Raw genomic sequence first — 21085 nt, forward strand, 5'->3', positions numbered from 1 at the left:
GATCTGGGGAAAGGTACAAAACAATTTCTGCAGCATTGAAGGTCTCCAAGAAACCTGGCATCATCCCTAAGGTGAAGCATGGTGTAGGGATGTTTTTAAGCGGCAGGTACTGGTAGACTAGTCAGGATCCAGTGAAAGATAAATGGAGCAAAGTACAGAGAGATCCTTGATGAAAACCTACACCAGAGCACTTATGACCTCAGACTGGGGTAAAGAGTTACCTTCCAACAGGACAACGACCCTAAGCACACAGCCAAGGCAACTTAGGACTGGCTTCAGGACAAGTCTCTGAATGTCCTTGAGTGGCCCAGCAAGAGTCCGGACTTGAACCCAATTGAACATCTCTGGAAAGACCTGAAAATTGCTGTGCAGCGACACTCCCCATCCAACCTGACAAAACTTGAGGATCTGCAGAAAAGAATGAGACATTTCCCAAAGTCAGACGTTCCAAGCTTGTAGCCTCATACCCAAGAAGACTCAAGGCTGTAATTGCTGCCAAAAGGTGCTCCAACAAAGTACTGAGTAAAGGGTCTGAGTACCTATAAGTGTCATATTTCAGTTTTTTATTTTTAATAATATCAGAACTCAGGATAAGACCAAGATGCAGACAGCTAGAGTCACAGATGTTATATTGACCCAAACAGAGGACAGGCAAACGACAGGTCAAAGTCAGGCAGAGGTCCGTAACCCAGGGCATAGAACAATAAGTGAGGCAGGTACAGAACGGCAGGCAGGCTCAGAGTCAAGGCAGGCAGAATGGTCAGAACCGGGGACACAGCACTTGAGAAAACAGGGAGATGTGAAACATGCTGTTAAAGCATTCTGGAGGTGGTAAGCGAAGCTAGGTAAGCGAGGCCAATCAATAAGGTTAGTGAGGCCAATCAATACGCTCAGAGAATGGGGCATCGAAGACCTTTCTCACTTCTCCCACGAACCCCTCCAGACCCCTCCTCCACAAGGCCACGAAGCAATCTCTTGTTCATTCCGATGGTGGTCTGAACTGCAGCGTGATTAGGTAACCTATCTTGGAGCAATCCAAGGGGGAAGGAGGAGGGCTGAACCTCGAAGACGAGGACACTTAGCTAGGAATGGCCGACTGTTTTCTCTATTAAAGCATTCCGCAGGAGGTAAGAGAGGCTCCAGCAAAGGTGGAGTGACCGATGAGACGGCGCTGAGGAGCTGTGGGGTTACTACCGTGGTTGGCGGCCTCCCAGACAACCCTTGGAATTGCTCCATCAAACTGTCCAACGCCCGGTCATGGTGTTCAGCCAACGTTTGAACCCCCTCCACAAGGCCACGAAGCAATTCCTTGTGCATACTGAGGGTGGCTCTTTGGGTGAAGATGGCGTTGTGCAGCTGGCCCAGGTCTGCTGGGTCTCATGGCCAGTTCATACTCTCAGGTTTGAAGGTAAGACCCAGATGCAGACTGTGCTGGAGTAACAAGGTTTATTACAGAAACGGGCAAAGGTACAAGGCGGCAGTCAGGCTCAGGCAATCCAGAAGTGGGGCAAAGGTACAGGATAGCAGGCAGGCAGAATGGTCACGTGGGTGGGTACATGGTCAGGACAGGCAAGGGTCAAAAACCAGGAGGACAAAAAAAAGAGAAACTGGGGAAAAGCCGGCGCTGACACAAAAACACTGGTTGGCTTGACAAACACAGGTATAAATACACAGGGGATAATGGGCGACACTGGGAGGGGGGTGGAGACAATCACAAAGAAAAGTGAAACACATCAGGGTGTGACAAAATGAGCCCGATTTAACACATTAAGGCCGGTCTACACACCACATGAGGGATAGTTTTTTACTGTGTTCGTGTTGCAAATGTATTTCTTGCACTTGATGCATGTGTACTGTGTCTTCCTGTCCTTTGTTCCACACACACATCGCTTTTTCTTGTTTTACTAACATATAGTATATACAGTTGAAGTCGGAGGTTTACATACACTGCCGATTTTGCAGGTTTTCCTACCTACTTAAAGCATGTAGGTCTGTAATTTTTATCATAGGTACACTTCAACTGTGAGAGACGGAATCTAAAACAAAAAATCCAGAAAATCACATTGTATGATTTTTTAATAATTAATTTGCATTTTATTGCATGACATAAGTATTTAATCACCTACCAACCAGTAAGAATTCAGGCTCTCACAGACCTGTTAGTTTTTCCTTAAGATGCCCTCCTGTTCTTCACTCATTACCTGTATTAACTTCTTGCGACTAGGTGGCTCTATTAAAAATTTTGGATGAAAAATGTTCCCGTTTTAAACAAGATATTTTGTCTTGCGTAAAACACTGAGGTAGCCATTTTTCCAATCGCTTCTTATGAGAAACCAATTGCCTCGACGGATATACATGTTAAAAACACCTTGAGGATGGATCCTAAACAACGTTTGCCGTGTTTCTGTCGATATTATGGAGCAAATTTTGAAAAAAAGTTATAGTTGTAGCATTTTCCGGTCGATTTCTCAGCCATGCATGATGAAGAAACGGGAGCTATTTCGCGTACAAAAATAATATTTTTGGAAAATAGGAACATTTGCTATCTAACTGGGAGTCTGAGTGAAAGCATCTGAAGTTCTTCAAAGGTAAATTATTTAATTTGGTTGCTTTTCTTATTTTCGTGAAAATGTTGCCTGCTGCCAGCAGAGCCTAGCATAGCATTATGCCATGATAAACTTACAAATGCTTGTCTAGCGTTTGCTGTAACGCATATTTTGAACATCTGAGATGACAGTGTTGTTAACAAAAGGCTAAGCTTGTGTTGGAATATATTTATTTCATTTTCATGATATTTTCATGAATAGGAAAAGTTTCTAGGGGTATTTATGTCCGCTGCGTTATGCTAATGCATTTGAGGCTATGATTACGCTCCCGGATACGGGATTTCTCGTCGCAAGAGATTAACTACACCTGTTTGAACTCGTTAGCTGTATAAAAGACACAGCTTCTGATAGGCTATTCACCTCCAATTGACTTAAATGATGTCTACCTGTGGATGCATTTCAAGGCCTACCTTCAAACTCAGTGCCTCTGCTTGACATCATGGGAAAATCAAAAGAAATCAGCCAAGACCTCAGAAAATAAAGTGGTGATCCTAACTGACCTTAGACAGGGATTTTTTTTACGAGGATTAAACGTCAGGAAATGTGAAAAACTGAGTTTAAATGTACAGTATTTGGCTAAGGTTTATGTAAACTTCCGACTTCAACTGTAGTTACAGCAGGCCCACACGCGCAACATCACTCACGCTTACTTCCGATAGAGTTGTTGGTTCTGTGGGCCAAGTGGATGTGGCATCAGCATCCTTGTCTCGGCAGATTCTCTTCTTCCTCTGAAGAGGTGAAACAAGGATCGGACCAATACGCAGCGTGGTAGGTGTCCATGGTTTTTAATAAGAAAAACGCAACAAACACAAGAACCGTGACCTAACCGAAACAGTCCCATGTGGCACTGACACAGGAAACAATCACCCACAAAATACCCAAAGAATATGGCTGCCTAAATATGGTTCCCAATCAGAGACAACGATAAACAGCTGCCTCTAATTGAGAACCAATCTAGGCAACCATAGACATACAATTGACCTAGACAGAAAACAGCCCCATAAACATACAAACCCCTAGACCAGACAAAACCCCCATGTCACACCCAGACCTAACCAAAATAATAAAGAAAACAAAGATAACTAAGGCCAGGGCGTGACAATCCTCCTCCTGAATCCTCCTTATGATGGCTGCAAAAGCTGGGGTCCTTGGGATATGTTGCCTCCTCTGGATTTGAGATCTTACCAATGCCTTGCCTAGCTCCTCGAGAAAGAGCCGTTTCACTGTGGAGCTTCCCTTTGTTACAATCAGGGTTCAACGCCATCCAGATGACAAATGCATTGTATGTTGAGATGTCCAAGATGTTGAAGAATATCACAAGTGGCCAGTGTAGGTTTATTCTTTTGCATTTGTAACTAGTCACCAGCTTGTCTAAATGGTCCACCCCTCCTTTTGTGACATTGTAATCCATTATGTAGTACTACATTTTTTCCTTTCTTTGGCACGTAGGACACTAGGGACGTGTTGGCTGTGAACACAAACTTAAAGGAATTGATAGGCCTGTTCTGTGTATTCAACAGCTGGGGTGGGAGCTCTGGCTTGTTTTTTCATACTGTTCTTACCATTGTCAGCTTCCTCTTGAGGAGCTCCTGTCATAGCTTGTATGAAGTAAAACATTATCACGTGATGTTGTGGCCATGGAGTCTCTGTGTCACATCCAGGACAACCTGCATCCATTGGTTCTTCTCATGGGCTCCTCCATCTGGCTTCCCCGTATACACTTGCAAGTTCCACGCATATGATGAAGCAGCTTCACAGGCTGCCCAGACCTTGACTCCATTTTTGCAGGTGTAGATGGTATGTACTGCCTGGAGGGGCAGCGGCTCCTAAATGGCATTAGCTGCTCATCAACAGTAACGTTGAGCCCGGGGTTGTAAAACAGGGGAAGGCGGTCCACCCACTTGTTCCACACTGACCTGATTGCAGCTAGCTTGTCTCTCTGCACTGACCTGATTGCAGCTAGCTTGTCTCTCTACACTGACCTGATTGCAGCTAGCTTGTCTCTCTGCACTGACGTGATTGCAGCTAGCTTGTCTCTCTACCACCGAGCTGGCCTGGTGTCTCGGTTATCGAAGAGGATAATTCTGGAAATAATGTGGAAGTTTTCCAGAGACAGTTTCTGTTTCTGCATCCCACAGGGATTCTGTGGATTCCAATTGGATTCTGTGGATTCCAATTACATTACTCATATCATATGTATTTACTGTATTTTATACCATCACTAATCCATATAGTTATATGTACATATTCATTCACCCCTTTTAGATTTGTGTGTATTAGGTAGTTGTTAGGGAATTGTTAGATTACTTGTTAGATATTACCGCACTGTCGGAACCAGAAGCACAAGCATTTTGCTACACTCGCATGAACATTTGCTAACCACGTGTACGTGACCAATACCATTTGATTTGATTTGAAACACAAGCAAGGATAAGAACCCCAAAGTATGCATGTTAAGGGGTTTGGTCCATCTCCTTCCATCTCTCTCCAAAAGCACCACTTCCCTCCAAATTACTGCAGTCCAGAATGATTTTCTGGATGGTGTCTGGGATGAACAGTTCAAAAGAGTACGTTATGAGTAACCGTCCTCCACGTCAGTCCTGGTTGTATCACATTGGCTGCCATGCGGGGTGGCTCAATCCTTGGGCAAGAAGACTATTCAATTTCAAAAATGTTTGACATCCATATTTCTCCTCCTGCAGACTGCTGATGAGCTGGTTGCTGACGGGCTGGTTCTGGGGCTGGCTGAGGGTCAATCTCATCTTCTTTCTCCAACTCACTGTCAGACTCCAGATTCATCCTCATATTCTTCAAATTCTTCATCTTCCAATGTGGAAGACGCTCCTTCCACACTAGCTTCTCTCTCTGCAAAAATAAATGTCTAAGGCCAATCTGTGCTAGCAGAAATGTCCTGAAGCTTAGCATCTAATTCATCTGAATTCATCTGAATTCATCTGAATTCATCTCTCTTTGTAAATAGTGTGGTCTACCATTTATCATGAGATACTCTACCTCAAGCGATCAAAACCTCAAGACGTCCTTACTATTCGATTTTGTGCACCAGCTGTTGTTTACAAATTTAAACTCAGCAAAAAGTCCTTTTTCAGGACCCTGTCTTTCAAAGATAATTCGTAAAAATAAAAATAAAACCTTTACAGATCTTCATTGTAATGGGTTTAAACACTGTTTCCCTTGCTTGTTCAATGAACCATAAACAATTAATGAACATGCACCTGTGGAATGGTTGTTAAGACACTAACAGCTTACAGACAATAGGCAATTAAGGTCACAGTTATGAAAACTTAGGACACTAAAGAGGCCTTTCTACTGACTCTGAAAAACACTAAAGGAAAGATGCCCAGAGTCCCTGCTCATCTGCGTGAACGTGCCTTAGGCATGCTGCAAGGAGGCATAAGGACTGCAGATGTGGCCAGGGCAATAAATTGCAATGTCTGTACTGTGAGACGCCTAAGACAGCGCTACAGGGAGGCAGGACGGACAGCTGATATTCCTTGCAGTGGCAGACCACGTGTAACAACACCTGCACAGGATCGGTACATCCAAACATCACACCTGTGGGACAGGAACAGGGTGGCAACAACTGCCCAAGTTACACCAGGAAGCACAATCCCTCTGGGCTCAGACTGTCCGCAATAGGCTGAGAGAGGCTGGACTGAGGGCTTGTAGGCCGGCAACAACATCACCTATGGCAGACACCCACCGTCGCTGGACCAGACAGGACGGGCAAAAAGTGCTCTTCACTGACAAGTCGCAGTTTTGTCTCACCAGGGGTGATGGTCGGATTTGCGTTTATTATAGAAGGAATGAGCTTTTCAACTAGGCCTGTACTCTGGAGTGGGATCGATTTGGAGGTGGAGGGTCCGTCATGGTCTGGGGCGGTGTGTCACAGCATCATCGGACTGAGCTTGTTGTCATTGCAGGCAATCTCAACGCTGTGCGTTACAGGGAAGACATCCTCCTCCCTCATGTGGTACCTTTCCTGCAGGCTTATCCTGACATGACCCTCCAGCATGACAATGCCACCAGCCATACTGCTCGTTCTCTGTGTGATTTCCTGCAAGACAGGAATGTCAGTATTCTGCCATGGCAAGCGAAGAGTCTGGATCTCAATCCCATTGAGCACGTCTGGGACCTGTTGGATCGGGGGGTGAGGGCTAGGGCCATTCCCCCCAGAAATATCTGGGAACTTGCAGGTGCCTTGGTGGAAGAGGGGGGTATCATCTCTCAGCAATAACTGGCAAATCTGTTGCAGTCCACGAGGAGGAGATGCACTGCAGTACTTAATGCAGACTGTTACTTTTTCTGTTACTTTTGCCTTTGTTCAGGAACACATTATTCCATTTCTGTTAGTCACATGTCTGTGGAACTTGTTCAGTTTATGTCTCAGTTGTTGAATCTTATGTTCATACAAATATTTACACATGTTAATTAAGTTTGATGAAAATAAACGCAGTTGACATTGAGAGGGCGTTTCTTTTTTTGCTGAGTTTACATAGACCGCTACCACTTGAATTACCAGAGGCGGCTGTACGAAATAAACTACAAATAACGTGAAAAACACACACAATAGCACAATTGGTTAGGAGACCGTAAAACGGCAGCCATCGACGTTCGGTGCCTCCTTACCTCCTGGTATGTGGTGCACCAGGAGGGGTGTGGGTTTCATGTTCCTCTACTCCATTAAATATTCATTAAATAGTCCTCATAAAACTGTGTGACAGCAATTAACCCTGAATTAACAGCTGTGTTAATTTATTCATGATGGTCCGAGGATCTATTGTAGGTTTGGCAGTGAGAGACAGTACTGTTTCGCACACAACGTCCTCATACGGCAGCTGCATACTGTGAGGTGTTGCATTTGGTGGTGCTGTGTAGTGATATATCGGTGTTACAAGCTGTTGGTGTATGAAGCGACCTCTACCAACAAACAATCCATTAGCTTTGCAAGAGCACAGCCTGCACAGGGAAGCACAAGCCCACTTTTTAAACCACTCTGCTGTACATTAACGTCATCAACGTCACTGTTGCAAACAAAATAACAGACATTTTGGCACATGCCTCTTTTGAATCACATTAAAAGGACCTTCATAGTTTCACAAAGCTGTGCTTTGTTCTCAATTTAGGTAGAGTGTATTTTTCACAGCCCGTCATAGGCCAGAGAGACGTGGGCACAAATTCATCACCAGTCCCCTGGGAATCAGAGAGAGGATTATGTTATTTAGTAGGTGGACAGAGTTGTTTCTGAGTACACATACAGTGCTTTCAGAAAGTATCCACACCCCTTAACCTTTTCAACATTTTGTTGTGTTATAGATTGAATTTACAATTGATAAAATTGAGATTTTAGGTCACTGTTTTACACACAATAATCTATAATATCAAAGTGGAATCATGTGTTTAGAATTTTTTACAAATGAATCAAAAATGTAAAGCTGAAATGTCTTGAGTCGATAAGTATTCAACGCCCTTGTTATGGCAAGCCTAAACAAGTTGAAAAAATATGCTTAACAAGTCACATAATAAGTTTCATAGACACACTCTGTGTGCAATAATATATATATATATATATTTTTAAATGAATACCTCATCTCTGTACCCCACACATGCAGTTATTCGAGCAGTGAATATTTTAGAATTATATTTAAATATTATTTTGACCCCCTTTTTCTCCCTAACTTTGATCTTGTTTCATCGCAGCAACTCGCCAATGGGCTCGGGAGGGAAAGGTCGAGTCATGCGTCCTCCGAAACAGGACCTGCCAAACCGCGCTTCTTAACACCCGCCAATTAACCCAGAAGCCAGCCGTACCAATGTGTCAGAGGAAACACCGTTCACTAATGTGTCGGAGGAAACACCGTTCACCTGATGAACAAGGTCAGCCTGCAGGCGCCCGGCCCGCTACAAGGAGTCGCTAGAGCATGATGAGTAAACTAAGACAAGGCTAGGCCAATTGCTCCCCTAACCCGGACAAGGCTAGGCCAATTGCGCCTGCCGATCACGGCCGGTTGTGAAACAGCCCGTGACATGGATATTCAGATAGCGGGATATATGCTTCACCGGCAAGATAGAACAGCACACGCCAGTAAGACGAGGGGGGTCAGTCTGTGCATATTTGTAAACAACTGCTGAAATCTAATGAAGTCTCTATATTTTGTTTGCCTGAAGTAGAGTAAATTGTGATAAATTGCAGGCCACACTACTTGCCTAGAGAGTTTTCAGCTATACTTTTCTTGGTTGTTTATTTACCACCACAGACAGATGCTGGCACTAAGACCACACTCAGTCAGCTGTATAAGGAAATAAGCAAACAAGAAACCACTCACCCAGAGGTGGCGCTCCTAGTGGCCGGAGACTTTAATGCAGGAAAACTTAAATCAGTTCTACCAAATTTATAACATGTTAAATATGCAACCAGAGGGAAAACAATTCAAGATCACCTGTACTCCACGTACAAAGCTTTCCCTCTCCCTCCATTTGGTAAATCCAACCACAATTCTATCCTCCTGATTCCTGCTTACAAGCAAAAATCAAAGCAGGAAGCACCAGTGACTCGGCCTATAAAAAGTGGTCAGATGAAGCAGATACTAAAATACAGGACTGTTTTGCTATCAAAGACTGGAACATGTTCCGGGATTCTTCCGATGTCATTGAGGACTACACCACATCAGTTACTAGCTTTATCAATAAGTGCATCGAGGACGTCATCCCCACAGTGACTGTCCGTACATACCCCAACCCAGAAGCCATGGATTACAGGCAACATTCGCACTGAGCTAAAGGGTAGAGCTGCCGCTTTCAAGGTGTGGGACTCTAACCCGGAAGCTTACAAGAAATCCTGCTATGCCCTGCGACGAACCATTAAAACAGGCAAAGCCTCAATACAGGGCTAAGACTGAATCATACTACACCGGCTCCAAAGCTCATCTTATGTGGCAGGGCTTGCAAAATATTACAGACTACAATGGGAAGCACAGCCGCGAGCTGCCCAGTGACATGAACCTACTAGATGAGCTAAATCACTTCTATGCTTGCTTCGAGGCAAGCAACACTGAGGCATGAATGAGAGCATCAGCTGTTCCAGATGACTGTGTGATCATGCTCTCTGTAGCCGACGTGAGTAAGACCTTTAAACAGGTCTACATACACAAGGCTGCGGGGCCAGACGGATTGCCAGGATGTGTGCAGACCAACTGGCAGGTGTCTTCACTGACATTTTCAACATGTCCCTGAATGAGTCTGTAATACCAACATGTTTCAAGCAGACCACCATAGTCCCTGTGCTCAAGAACACAAAGGCAACCTGCTCAAATGACTACAGACCCGTAGCACACACATCCATAGCCACGAAGTGCTTTGAAAGGTTGGGAATGGCTCACATCAACACCATTATCTCAGAATCGCTAGACCCACTCCAATTTGCATACCGCCCAAACAGATCCACAGATGATGCAATCTCTATTGCACTCCACACTGCCCTTTCCCACCTGGACAAAAGGAACACTTATGTGAGAATGCTATTCATTGACTACAGCTCAGCGTTCAACACCATGGTACCCTCAAAGCTCATCACTAAGCTAAGGATCCTGGGATTAAACACCTCCGTCTGCAACTGGATTCAGGACTTCCTGACAGGCCGCCCCCAGGTGGTGAGGGTAGGTAGCAACCCATCTGCCACGCTGATCCTCAACACTGGAGCTCCCCAGGGGTGCATGCTCAGTCCCCTGCTGTACTCCCTGTTCACCCACAACTGCATGGCCAGGCACAACTCCAACACCATCATTACATTTGCAAACGACACAGCAGTGTCACCGACAACGTCGACACAGCCTGTATGGAGGAGGTCAGAGACCTGTCCGGGTGGTGCCAGAATAACAACCTATCCCTCAACGTAACCAAGACTATGGAGATGATTGTGGACTACAGGAAAAAGAGGGCTGAGCACGCCCCCATTCTCATCATGTAGCAGAGCAGGTTGAGAGCTTCAAGTTCCTTGGTGTCCACATCAACAACAAACTAGAATGGTCCAAACACACCAAGACAGTCGTGAAGTGCACGACAAAGCCTATTCCCCCTCAGGAAACTAAAAAGATTTGGCATGGGTCCTCAGATCCTCAAAAGGTTCTACAGCTGCAACATTGAGAACATCCTGGCTGGTTGCATCACTGCCTTGTACAGCAATTGCTCTGCCTCTGACCGCAAGGCACTACAGAGGGTAGTGCGTACGGCCCAGTACATCACTGGGGCTAAGCTGCCTGTCATTTCACTGCGCACATGACAAATAAACTTTGATTTGATTGATCCAGAGTCTGTAGTGACATCTCTAGCACTGCAATGCAGTGCCTTGGACCGCTGTGCCACTTGGGAGCCCATCGAGACGTGAATTTCAAACACAGATTCAACCACAAAGACCAAGGAGATTTTCCAATGCCTTGGAAAGAAGGGCACCTATTGCTAGAAAGGTAAAAAAAGAGACAATGAATATCCCTTTGAGCATGGTGTAGTTATGAATTACCCCTTGGAAGGTCACTACAAAGATACAGGCATCCTTCCTAACTCATTTGCCAGAAAGGAAGGAAACCACTCAGGGATTTCACCATGAGATCAATTGTCACGCCCTGACCTTAGAGAGCTGTTTTATTTCTCTATTTGGTTATGTCAGGGTGTGATTTGGGGTGGGCATTCTATGTTTTCTATTTCTTTGTTTTTGCCAAGTGTGGTTCCCAATCAGAGGCAGCAGTCTATCGTTGTCTCTGATTGGGAATCATACTTAGGCAGCCTTTTTTCCCATCTGTGTTTTGTGGGTAGTTATTTTCTGTTTTCTTTTGTTGGCACTCCAATATGTCCCATAAACATCACAAATGGTCCTTTTGTTCGATTAATTCTGTCAATATATATCCAAAATTTCCATTTATTTGGCACGTTTGATACAGAAAAACACTGGTTCCAAATTGCACAACGTGACTACAAAATATCTCAAACGTTACCTGTAAACTTTGCCAAAACATTGAAAACTACTTTTGTAATACATCTTTAGGTATTTTTTTACATGAATAATCGATAAAATTGAAAACGGGATGATCTGTGTTCAATACAGGAAGAAAACAATCAGTGCACTTCAAGTGACCCTCGTTCAAGATGGCCGTACTTCTTCATTACACAAAGGAAAAACCTCAACCAATTTCTAAAGACTGTTGACATCCAGTGGAAGCGATAGGAACTGCAAGAAGGTCCCTTAGAAATCTGGAGTCCCAATGAATCTTATTGTAAAGAGTGACCTCAACAAAACAAAAATTCTGAATGGTTTGTCCTCTGGGTTTCGCCTGCTAAATAAGTTCTGTTATACTCACAGACATGATTCAAACAGTTTTAGAAACTTCAGTGTTTTCTATCTAAATCAACTAATAATATGCATATCTTATCTTCTGGATATGAGTAGTAGGCAGTTGAATTTGGGCATGCATTTCATCCAGACGTGAAAATACTGCCCCCTGTCACCAAGAAGTTAAACCATCGAGGCAAGCACGAGAGGCAGCCCCAAACTATTTTTTGGGGGGAGCACACAGGGAGATTGGCAGAGTCAGGGTTTAGACCTGAGCCAACTCCCTGTGCTTACTGTGGGGAGCGTGTGACTGGTCAGGCACCGTGTTATGCAGTGATGCGCACGGTGTCTCCAGTACGCATTCATAGCCCGGTGCTCTCTGTTCCAGCTCCCCGCAGTTGCCGTGCTAGAGTGGCATTCAGCCAGGAGGGATTATGCCGGCTCAGTGTTCCTGGCCTCCGGTGCATCTCCTCGGCCCAGGTTATCCTGCGCCAGCTCTACGCACGGTATCCCCAGTTCGCCAGCACAACCCATTGCAGCCTGCTCCAGCTCCCTGCACTTGCCGGGCAATGGGGTGTATCCAACCAGGATGAGTTGTGCCAGCTCTGCGCTCCAGACCTCCGGTGACCCTCCACAGTCCAGTGTGTCCTGCGCTGGCTCTACACACTATGCCTCCAGTGCGCCATCATAGCCCAGTGCATCTTGTGCCAGCTCTCCACACTCACCGAGCTAGAGTGGGTATCCAGCTAGGACGTGTTGTGCCAGCTCTACTCACTAGGCTGCCAGTACGTCTCCTCAGTCCGGTGAGACCTGTTCCGGCTCCACGTACAAAGCTTCCAGTGATGATCCATGGCACAAAGCCTCCAGTGATGATCCATGGCACGAAGCCTCCAGTGATGATCCATGGCCCGGAGCCTGTAGTGGTAATCCATGTCACGAAGCCTCCAGTGATGATCCATAGCCCTGAGCCTGTAGGGATGATCCATGGCAAGGAGCCTGCAGCGACGGTCCCCAGTCCGGAGCCTCCAGCGACGGTCCCCAGTCCGGAGCCTCCAGCAACAGTCCGCAGTCCAGAGTCTCCAGTGACGAGCTGCAGTCCAGAGCCTCCAGCGAGGGTTCCCAGTCCAGAGCCTCCGGCAACGATCTGCAGTCCGGAGCCTCCAGCGGTGGTTCCCAGTTCAGAGTCTCCGGCGGCGATCCACGGTCCGGTTCCACAGAAGCGTAGGGATCAGCGTAGGGAGCGGGGGCTACGTCCCGAACCGGAGCCACCACCGAGGGTAGATGCCCACCCACACCCTACCCTATAGGTTCAGGTTTGCGGCCTGGAGTCCGCACCTTTGGGGGGGTACTGTCACGCCCTGACCTTAGAGAGCCGCTTTATTTCTCTATTTGGTTAGGTCAGGGTGTGATTTGGGGTGGGCATTCTATGTTTTCTATTTCTTTGTTTGTGGTGACTTTTAAACAGTAAAACTGGATGGAGCAACTACATTGTAGTTACTCCACAATACTAACCTAAATGACAGAGTGAAAAGAAGGAAGCCTGTACAGCATACAAATATTACAAGACATGCATCCTGTTTACAATAAGGCACATAAGTAAAACTTCAAAAAATTTGGCAAATAAATAATAATTATGTGCTGAATAAAAAGCATTATGTTTTGGGCAAATCCAACACAACATATCACTGAGTACCACTCTTTATATTTTCAAGCATGGTGGTGGCTGCATTATGTTATGGGTATGCTTGTCATTAGCAAGGACTAGGGAGTTTTTGAGGATAGAAAGAAATGGAATAGAGCTAAGCACAGGCAAAACCTGGTTTGCTTTCCAACAGACACTGGGAAACAAATGTCACCTTTCAGCAGGACAATAACCTAAAACACAAGGTCAAATATACATTGACGTTGCTAATCGAGTTACAGTTTTTGATTATCTTTTTGGCCTTCCTGTGACATCGGGTGGTGTAGGTGTCCTGGAGGGCAGGTAGTTAGCCCCTGGTGATGTGTTGTGCAGACCTCACTACCCTCTGGAGAGCTTTGCGGTTTTGGGTGAAGCAGTTGCCGTACCAGGCTGTGATACAGCCCGACAGGATGCTTTTTAATTTTTTTTTTTTACAGATTGTGCATTTGTAAAAGTTTGAGTGTTTTTGTTGACAAGCCACATTTCTTCAGCCTCCTGACACGCTGTCTGTGTGGGTGGACCATTTCAGTTTGCCCTTGATGTATACCACCTTCTCCATTACTGTCCCTCTGCTGTTTCCTGAATTCCACGATCATCTCCTTAGTTTTGTTGACGTTGAGTGTGAGGTTATTTTCCTGACACCACACTCCGAGGGCCCTCACCACCTCCCTGTAGGCCGTCTCGTCGTTGTTGGTAATCAGGCCTACCACTGTAGTGTTGTCTGCAAACTTGATGATTGAGTTTTAGGCATGCATGGCCACGCAGTCATGGGTGAACAGGGAGTACAGGAGAGGGCTGAGAAAGCACCCTTGTGGGGCCCCAGTGTTGAGGATCAGCGGGGTGGAGATGTTGTTTCCTACCCTCACCACCTGGGGGCGGCCCGTCAGAAAGGACCAGTTTCACAGGGCGGGGTTGAGACCCAGGGTCTCGAGCTTAATGATGAGTTTGGAGGGTTCTATGGTGTTAAATGCTGAGCTGTAGTCGATGAACAGGGGGTTGTGCTGTAGTCAACGAAAAGAGGGTTGTGAACATTTTCTGAAGGCAATGTGTGTTTGGCGGCAGGTAGCCTAGTGGTTATAGTGTTGGGCCAGTAACCAAAAGGTTGCTAGATTGAATCCCTGAGCTGACAAGGTAAAAATCTGTTGTTTTCTCCCTGATCAAGGCAATTAATCCACTGTTCGTAGGCTGTCATTGTAAATACTAATTTGTTCTTTACTGACTTGCCTAGTTAAATAAATACACATTTATTTTAAAGAAACAGACACATTATGCATGTCGCCACTCTGCACCTTCCCATACATACTTGATTATAATATTGTATACAATGTGATTACAGGGGTCTCTTTTTCAGTATTTGTGTAACGCTTCTCGTTTGGTGAAGGAGAAGAGGACCAAGGTGCAGCGTGGTAGGTGTTCAGTTTAATAAACAAAATAAACTGAACACTGAAATGACAAAAATAATAAAGAGCGAGAACGAAACAGTTCTGTACGGAATACTGTGTGTGTGTGTGTGTGTGTGTGTGTGTGTGTGTGTGTGTGTGTGTGTGTGTGTGTGTGTGTGTGTGTGTGTGTGTGTGTGTGGTCTGGATTGTCTCTGTCCTCAACCATATTATCCTAACCCTTATAACCCTCTCCATGGGGCTCAATCAATGGCTGACTTTTAAAGTGATAGGAGGAGGGGAGGGAGGCCCTCGTGAAAAAACACATGAATTTCATGTGATCATGTGTTTCATGTGAGTTTATGTGAAGTTAACTTAAGGATCGGACTATTTTTATCCATTTTAGTCTGAAATGACATACCCAAATCTAATTGCCTATAGCTCAGGACCTGAAGCATGTATATGAATATTCTTGATATCATTTGAAAGAAAATACTTTGAAGTTTGTGGAATTGTGAAATTAATGTAGGAGAATATAACATATTAGATCTGGTAAAAGATAACACAAACCAAAAAACATTTTTTCCATCATCTTTGAAATGCAAGAGAAAGGCCATTTCCTACATTTGACTATAAAAACTGATTTTTTTTCAAACAAAACTACACTATATTTTATCTCTGGGACCCTCAGGATGACAAATCAGAGCAAGATTACTCGAATGTAAGTACATTATTTACCTTCAGATGTGAATGCATCTACCAGTTGCCTTGATGAAAGTGTTTTGTTGTTGTGCACTATCCTCAAACAATAGGATAGTGCACAATATTTTGTATTGTGTACTGTAAATCAGACACTGCAGTTAGATTAACAATAATTTAAACGTTCTGCCCATACAAGACATGTCTATGTCCCAGAAAATTGGCTGTTGTATACAATGTTTTCTAGTCATGTCACACCCTGATCTGTTTCACCTGTCTTTTTGCTAGTTTACACCCCCCTCCAAAGACGCCCATTTTCCCCACTATTCCCAGTGTATTTATACCTGTGTTCTCTGTTTGTCTGTTGCCAGTTTATTCTGTCTGTCAAGCCTACCAGCGTTTTCCCCCTTGCTCCTGTCTTTTTCTATAGTTCCTGTTTTCTAGTTTTCCTGGTTTTGACCATTCTGCCTTCCCTGAACCTGCCTGCCATTCTGTACCTTGTCACACCACCCTGGATTATTGACCTCTGCCTGCTCTGACCCTGAGACTGCCTGCCGTTCTGTACCTTAAGGACTCTGTCCGGATGACTGACCTCTGCCTGCCCTTGACCTGTTGTTTTGCCTGCCCCCTGTTATAGTAATAAACATTTGTTACTTTGACACTGTCTGCATCTGGGTTTTCCCTAAAATGTGCTAAGTTTATTATTGCATATTGAGCAACAACCGTTCTGGTAAAGGGACACTGATCCCGTAGAGGTTAATGTAATAACATGAAACTTCACATGTGAAATGTGAGCGCATGTGAAAACACATGACAACATGGGAATGCAAAATTTCAACAATTGATACCATGAAACTACACTTGTGACATTTAAAAACGTCTCCAGGCTAGGTTCTATTTTTCTCAATTTCCGCCTGACTGACATGCCCAAAGTAAACTGCCTGTTGCTCAGGCCCTGAAGCCTGGATATGCATATAATTGGTACCATTGGAAAGACAACACTCTGACGTTTGTAGAAATGTTAAAATAATGTAGGACACTATAACACAATAGATATGGTAGGAGAAAAGCCAAAGAAAACCCAACCAGATATCTTTTTTTTGAGAGCCCATGCTCTTCCAATAGAACGTATAGGGAAAAATTAAATACAGCTCCCAGTATGCAATTCCTATGGCTTCCACTGGATGTCAGTAGTCTTTGGTCAAGGTTTCAGGCTTTTTTCTTTCCAAACGAGGAATAATTATGAGTTTTTGTTCAGACATGGAACTCAGTCTATGCGAGGGTGACGAAGAGGACGCGCACCTGCTAATATTGTTTTCCTATTGAACATACTTCTTTCCGTATGAAATATTATTGTTTAATTACATTTTAGGGTATCTGAGGATGAAATAGAAATGTATTTTTTAACAAAGCTTAGTTCTCTGGATGTTGAACGAGTGGACTAATCAAATTGATGGCACCAACTAAACAGACTTATTGGGATATAAAGAAGGATTTTATCTAACAAAACGACACTACATGTTGCACCTGGGACCCTTTGGATGACAAATCAGAGGAAGATTTTCAAAAAGTAAGTTAATATTTAATCGCTATGTGTATTCATGAAACTTGTGTAGGTGGAAAAATATTGTGATGTGGGGCGCCGTCCTCAAACAATCGCATGGCATGCTTTCGCTGTAAAGCCTACTGTAAATCGGACAGTGCAGTTAGATTAACAAGAATTTAAGCTTTTAACCGATATAAGACACTTGTATGTACATAAATGTTTAATATCCATAATATTTATGTTTATTTATTTGAATTGCGCGCCCTCCAGTTTCACCTGAAGTTGTCCCGCTAGCCGGGACGCCTAGCCTTAAGGTTTTTCACATGTAAAACAGAAAACATGTGAGAGTTAGAATTTCACATGTGAATGTTTTTTACATGTGGAACTGGAAATGAGATTTTCACATGTTGTTTTTTCACATGTGAATGTTACATTTCCACATGTGAAAAATGCAATTCCACATGTGAGGTGAAAATATGTTTTTCATCTCACATGTGAAAAGGTGGTGTTAACACCTCTAAATGTAATACATGTGAACAACTAACCTCAAATCTGTCTCTTATTATCACGTGAACATTTCAGCTCAACATATGAATACAGCTGTTTTACATGTGAAAATGTGGAAACCAAGAGGTTGTATATCGTGTAGTGTGTGACACAGCTTCTTCTTCCAGCTTCTTCACCTGTGGGATTGTCTGAGACCAGCCGCCTGGACAACTGATGAAACTGTAGGTTTATACCAAAGAATTTCAAACTCTCAAAAAACGTCTCAGGGAAGCTCATCTGCGTGGTCGTCATCCTCACCAGGTTCTTGACCTGACTGCAGTTCGTAACCAACTTCAGTGGAAAAAATGCTCACCTTCGATGGCCACTGGCACGCTGGAGAAGTGTGCTCTTCATGGATGAATCCCAGTTTCAACTGTACCGAGCAGATGGCAGATGGCGTGTATGGCGTCGTGTGGGCGAGCGGTTTGCTGATGTCAAGGTTGTGAACAGAGTACCCCATGGTGGCAGTGGGGTTATGGTATGGGCAGGCGTAAGCTACGGACAATGAACACACATGGATTTTATTGATGGCAATTTGAATGCACAGAGATACCATAAAGAGATCCCAAGGCCTATTGTGGTGCCATTCATCCACCGACATCACATAATGTTTCAGCATGATAATGCATGGCCCCATGTCGCAAGGATCTGTACACAATTCCCTGGAGCTGAAAATGTCCCAGTTCTTCCATAGCCTGCATACTCAGCAGACAATGTCACCCATTCAGCATGTTTGTGTGCTCTGGATTCATGTGTGTGACAGTGTTCTGTTTCCCGACAATATCCAGCAACTTCACACAGCCATTGAAGAGAGGTGGGACAACATTCCACAGGGCACAACCAACAGCCTGATCAACACCAGGTGACGGAGATGTGTCACGCTGCATGAAGCAAATGGTGGTCCCACCAGATACGGAATGTATTTTGTGACAAAATTCATTGGAGTGGAGTCTAGCCCTGTGTAATACAAATTTCAATATTGCTCAGAAGTAATTCAAATACATCATTCAAACACATGTAATATAAATACTGCCCATCTCTGATACTGTGTGCATGGTATAGAGGGATCTGTCAAACCAGCCTCGAGCCTCCCCCCTTGCCTGCCAACCAAGCACTCTCATGGGATCTCTGGGTGTGTGAGGCTGTCAGCTCCCTGTCCCATGACTTTAGCAGTAGCAGCACCAGACCTGTCTGGGCTTGTCTGGGTGAGGAGGGATCCCTCAGCAGTGAGCAGAGACCTTCCTCTGGGTTTTTCAACCTACACTTAAACAGCATCTTTGAACACTTGTACTGAAGACTCACAGCTGGTTCCAAAGGCCCAACTCACCAGTCTGTGTTTCATCCCAAATGGCATCGTACTCCCTTTGTAGCGCACTTCTTTGGACCAGGACCCATAGGGCTCTGATCTAAAGTAGTGCACTATGTAGGGAATAGAGTGACATTTAGGATACAAATTATGTGTGCATTGCATAGTTACTTTACTGTGTCTATATAAGAACTGTAGCCAACTTCTCCGGTATCGCACTAACTAAATAAGTAACTGACCCCTTCCCCCAATTATAATTGTTATCATTATGTAATTATTCCTATTTATTTACTTTTAAAATCCCTACAGGTGCTGATACCATGGAGGTCATCCTGATGCTCACAGCTTGAAGATGGATAACCAAGATCTATATCTGCTCTGTTCTCTCTCCTTTCGCTCTTCTGAAAGTCAGCAGCCTACTATTTCTTGCTCCAGTAATTTACGCTCCATCAGGGCTTAAAGCAATATAACATATTATCCATAGTATACGTTGTAATTTTTTTAATATGCCTTTTTAATAATATAATAAACATTTTTTTTTTAAATGCCTTTTCTTATACACACAATACTGTAGGTCTATGTGATCACTACAGGGGTATTTTCTGAGTTTGCACACTATTCAATGTCCTTAAGTTGACCCAAATGATAACTGCATGTGTTGAATGTCTTAGCACGTTTAATTTAAAATAGATTCTAACTGAGCATACAACATGTGCATTCGATTTTTTAGAACAAACCCTCCAAGTCTGTGTGTGTGAGAGTAAGGGATCTAAATGGTTCTGTTGTTGATGCTAGACTAAGGGCTCTGATGTTCTCTACCAGAGGAAGCCCTGGGCTGTGGGTGTATTTGTGTCATGATTTCCATGGTTACCCCCAATGATGATCAAGAGTTTGACATTCATGTTGCTTTGAGAAATTCTTCATGAGCCAATTAGAGACTGGAAAGAGAAAATTGTGAAAGACTCAAAATAATGTATTGTTGTAATATTGTGAGTCACATATCCACTCCATTCTATCTTATCTTTCCTTTAGGCAGCCGCACATCCGACTCCTATTACTTTTCCATGCAATGGGAATGTTTTACAGAAGGTAACCACTTTAGAATATACTAGATTGCTCATGTCCTTATGCTCTTTAGGCAACAGAATGAGAACAGAATGGCTACTTCTGTCCCACAGACCACAGTTTACCCCGGTTGCCTGCTTTCTTTCATTCTGGTGGCCTTTACAGCAAATGTGTACGCCACCAGTGTCATCCTGTAGATGAAATGGTAATACACAAGGAGTTAACCATGAGATGTAAAGTCATTCACAGAGGTAATTGTAACAGCAACAGTCGAAGTGCAACATCCTTTCATGAAAAAGTCTTCCCTCTATCAAAATACTTCTCTAAAGATATTCCTTGGGGGAAAACACATGATTTCACATGTGGAAAATCACATGATTTCACATGACATTTGAATGTTTTGCACATGTGAAATCATGTGAAAACATCTGTTTTTGGAACACGTGTGATGATATTTCACAGGAAGTTTCACGTGGATTTTCACATGTGATCAGATAAGCTTTCACATGTAAAATGATGTGAAACCATTTTGTTTTGGAACATTTCACATGATGTTTCACATGTGGATTTTCACGTGATCTCAACCTTTCACATATGGATTCATTATAAGGTGAATATGTTTAACCTTCATGCAGCAGGTGATGTCCTGCAAACAAAAAGGAGCCGTTACGATGTCCCTGGAACATCACAGAATATTTGCAGTGTTTTCAACAAACATGATTACATTGTTTATGTTAATTTATACAGTAATTATTATTCAACCTGGGATTTTAACTGACAACTTCTTGGTTCACACCATTCTGATCTTGCTGCTACTTCACCATGTCTGTTGTCAATGACGACTTTCACCTGTATTCACCTGTGTTCACATTGGACAAAGTAAATCTCGGCTTTGTTAAAAATACACGAAAGAAAAA

Source organism: Oncorhynchus kisutch, linkage group LG22, assembly GCF_002021735.2.
Source record: "Oncorhynchus kisutch isolate 150728-3 linkage group LG22, Okis_V2, whole genome shotgun sequence".
In the NCBI taxonomy this organism is placed as follows: domain Eukaryota; kingdom Metazoa; phylum Chordata; class Actinopteri; order Salmoniformes; family Salmonidae; genus Oncorhynchus; species Oncorhynchus kisutch.